Source organism: Cebus imitator, unplaced genomic scaffold, assembly GCF_001604975.1.
Source record: "Cebus imitator isolate Cc_AM_T3 unplaced genomic scaffold, Cebus_imitator-1.0 Scaffold247, whole genome shotgun sequence".
Taxonomy (NCBI): Eukaryota; Metazoa; Chordata; class Mammalia; order Primates; family Cebidae; genus Cebus; species Cebus imitator.
Window position 1 is genome coordinate 700,082 of NW_016107562.1, and position 4,268 is coordinate 704,349.

Consider the following 4,268-nt stretch of genomic DNA (forward strand, 5'->3'; position numbering starts at 1 on the left):
TTTGAGGCTGCAGTATTTACTCTGACCCCCTCCTGTGCGGGTGAATGGTACTGAGTACCAATATCTCAGAAGCATCTAGAAGCTATATTCTAGTGGGGCTGAGATGTCCACATAATGTTGCATGAGATTTAGTATGAAACAAACTAACAAACAAGCAGGGACGACTACATAGTTAATGTCTGAACACTATCTTCCCCACAATTATTGTTGCTAGAGGAGGTGAATGATTGATTGCATGTGATGGAATTTACCATCTTTCAAATGTGCATTTTCCTCTTGAACACTGAAATAATGATGGTCCCAGAGAGCCATGCAGATTGCCCAATCTATCAGCATTTTTCTCCATGTTTGACTTTCATTCCTCTGCATTTGATTGCTTCTGAAATAATGGTAGCCGAATTGAAAATGCTTTTTATATTCCCCAGATGATTTTCATTTGCAATAGATAAGCAAATGCAATTTTCCCAATTACACGAACGAGGAAAAGACACCCCCATACATTAGCGTGTTCAGTGAATACAGGGGAGGGGATTCCATCGGGTCCGCTAGCCCCCTCAAAAGAGAGGAAGCGAAGAGTGATGTCCAACTAAGCCAGCAAAGTCTGCTTCATCCACGCAGGCCTAGAAAGTGAGTAGACATCCTAGCTACGCATTAAAAGGGGCGTATTTTCTACATATAAAAAAATGGGATTAAGCACAGCCCTGTGCAGTGATTTTGCACTAGTTGACAGTGACATGAGAAACTTGAACTATCACTTCAGTACATCTGAGTTAATAGCTCTGTCTGGCATTGGTTTCCCTACAATAGAACTTAACTCCCTCCCCTCTCTTTTGCCTCACCCACATACCACACCAGTCAGCTTTTGAACAATGGGAAATTGTTTTCTTTATGGCATTTACTACTTATCACTGACAGCGGAGGAGTCTGCGGAGGAAAATTCCTAAGAGTTTTGCAAGAAAATGTGAGCTGTCCACCTGACTGACCTGCATAACCTCCCTCCTAAAACGCAAATATTTTGCTTTTGTTTCAGGTTCTTTTCAATGAGAAAATAACATGAAGGGAAGATGTTTTAAAAGTCACAATGAGAACTCATGGACACAGGGAGGGGAGCACTACACACTGGGGTCTGTTGGAGGGAAATAGGGGAGGGACAGCGGGGGGTGGGGAGTTGGGGGGTGATGGCATGGGGAGAAATGCCGGATATAGGTGAGGGGGAGGAAGGCAGCAAATCACACTGCCATGTGTGTACCTATGCAACAATCTTGCATGTTCTTCACATGTACCCCAAAACCTAAAATGCAATAAAAATAAGTCCAACTTTCCGCTTCTTTCACTTCATATTTTACTACTTTCTCTTTTTTTGGCAAGGAAAACTTAATTATGTAGAGTAGCGACAGTTCACCCAGATCTTGCACTGATCCACAGCACAGATAAGCAATTCTGAGGAAGTTAAATATTCAGTGAAGACGCCACTAATCACTACCCCAGGAACAGCCCCAAAGAAAGATTATTCTTTGCATTGTGGATGCGCCTGTCATTTGCAGAGCTTTGCAAATACTCAAAAAAAAAGGCAGAAGCTTGGGGAAAAATAACTCTCAAAGGTGAAAATGTAAAAATTACATTGTTTGATATATTGTACCATCATAATAAAGGTTTATAACATTTTTCTTAGAAATTAAGGTAGAACCTAGTCTTTTTATAGTTTTGGAAGAAAATGCATAGGAAACAAATCTTACGTGATATAAAATCTCTACAAATTAAACCGTTTGGCTGAAAAATACCTGCACATATACAATGCAGCATTCTTTAGAAATAAAAAGCATTCTGAGGGCATTTCTAACAAGGGCTAGAAATCATTTCCCCCATTTTTTATTCAAGTCTTGGCAAACATAGTCTCAGGTTGGTACCTACGACACACTTCATCACATTATACTTGGGCCATAAATTATTATTAGAAAAACTTCCTAACCTTGAAATGCAATCTGTTCTGTTTGGGTAATCCTGTAGTTTTTAGAAAATGCATCCTCATCTAATCTTAACAGAATAAAATTTTAAAAATCAATGAAGGTGTAATTAATAGTATAATAATATAGGTAATACATGTATGAGTGAGATATTAGAAAATGTAATTTAAGCAATATCACCATAAATGTTATGACTTTAGCTGCCCTTAGATACGTCTGGGAACAATAACGTATTTGCAGCAGTCCTCTCAGGCCCTTCCTACACACATTTTGGAGACTGAGTGTTTCATGAAAGTCTGTGGGTTGTGCTTGAACCATGTCTGCAAGGGCCGGACCTGCATGAAAACCCTGAGCTCTGCCCTTCACGCCCTGCCCCTACTTCAGGCTTCCTCTTGCCTCTGCTGTAAACTGAACTAGACACAGAATTCATTTTCTTCTCACTGATTTCCACCAACAAAACAGCCGCAATTGTACCGAGAGTCTGGGGAGGCAGAAGCTCAAACAACTGAAAAGTGGTGATAAAATGTCCCGTTCTTAAAAGCGCCTTGGCGCGCAGCAGCCTCTTCTCACGCTGTGCCGTCTCTGCTCTCCTGGGTGCCCACTCCTTCTAAATGCCCCGTCACTGCTCCTGCAGAATGGTGTCACCTGCTCGTTTATCCTGTCAGACCCGCACTTCCCGTCTCCCTTCCCACCTCGAGAAGATCATCAAGACATGTTTTCTTTTAAGACAGTTCTTGCCCAACGGAGAGCCCAGATGTCTGCCTTTATGATAATTATTTCACCCCACATTTATCTCATTTGGTCTCAACAGCCCCTTGTTTCCTAGAACTGATATTGTTATCATTCCTGCTTCATAAACAGGAAACCAGGGTTTGCAGAGAGGGGTTATTTGTGAGGGCCACACAGCGTGGTGGAACCACAACCAGAACTCCTGTCGCCTGTGCTGTGGCATGCCCACCCCCTCTCAAGCCAAGATACTGCTCCTTTCTGTGAATTGCTCTTCTCTCTCTAAAATAAAGATAGCAATTCCTCAAGAAATATGTGTGATGTGCGTAAGAAATGTAGCAAAGACTGATTAGCTCTGTGGTCGTCTGTTTTCCCAGGATCATCTGCATCAGCATCTCCTGGAAACTGGTTAGAAATGTAAATTCTGGGACCCAATTCAGATCTATAAAGTCAGAAACTCTGAGACTGCAGCTCAGCAATCTAGGTCTTAACCGTTCCCAGGTGATTGTGATGCAACCTGCATCTTGGGAACCACGGGACTAGCTATTCAACACGGGATGTCATGAGTGCACTATGAATGAAACCAATATGCACCGTTGCCAGGTTTGTCCTATGGAAAGCTTCTTTCTGTCTCATTGATGAGATGAGAACTCAGATCCGGAACACGTAGACTTAATTAACATTCATAGAACTCTCCACTTTAAATACACAAAATATACACTCTTATCAGTACTACATTACATGTATTTACAGGTTTAAATGAAATATTGGTTGGCTGCTTGTTAATTATTTTCTTCCCTCATTTTTTTTTAAATGTCTCTATTATTAAACACAATTACAGGCATACCCGGTTTTAGACTGCATTCTAGCCCGGGCAATAAAGCAACACCCCTGTTCTCTCTCCCTCTTCCTCTTTCTTCCTTTCCTTTATTCTTTTTCTTTTTTTATTCTTTTTCTTCCTTTCTCTCATTCTTCCTCTAAAAAAAAGAAAGAAAGAAAGAAAAGCTTCTATGTGTGATTTTCTACGACACTCTTTCCGCTGTCTTGCTGCAGGCCAGTGTGGCGACATTGAAAGACATGAGTGCAGTGTGGTAGAGCCCCGGAACACAAGAAGGCTGGGTCTCTGCAGCACAGCTCGAAGGGAAGCCACCCGCTGTTCAAGAATACCCAATGTGGGCAGCACCACTGGAGGCCTGACATGTATATATTACGGCTCCAGCATTACCCTACCTCGCACGAAAGGGTCATCTTGTGGGGACCTAACCTCTGGGACTGTAAGAGAGAAACTGAGATAGGTCGGAGGTCAAAGTACCCACGCTCACCTTATTTGCCTGTTTCCTGAAGAAAGAGATCAGAGAAAAACTTCCTTCGTTCTACAATAGGAGGAAAGTTGACATACAAGTTCCAACTTGATGGGGATGAAAGGGGACGGGAGAGGGCAGGTGAGAAGAAGTGATGCTTGGGTGTTAGAAAAACAAAGGGCTAGAGGCCGCGTTGACAGGGGGCAGGGGCCAGGCCGACGAGGGGCAGGGGCCGGGCCGACGAGGGGTAGGGGCCGGGCCGACGAGGGGTAGAGGC

At 42.9% G+C, this 4,268-nt stretch overlaps 1 long non-coding RNA gene across 1 annotated transcript in view; it reads right to left on the reverse strand.

Annotated features, from left to right (window-relative positions):
• Window positions 1–1,347: 1,347 nt before the first annotated feature.
• LOC108282630 overlaps window positions 1,348–4,268 on the reverse strand; it is an 8,401-nt gene continuing 5,480 nt past the window's right edge. Inside the window, exon 3 of the long non-coding RNA XR_005195482.1 lies at window positions 1,348–2,377. This is a non-coding gene — a long non-coding RNA (uncharacterized LOC108282630). The remainder of the gene's footprint in view (window positions 2,378–4,268) is intronic.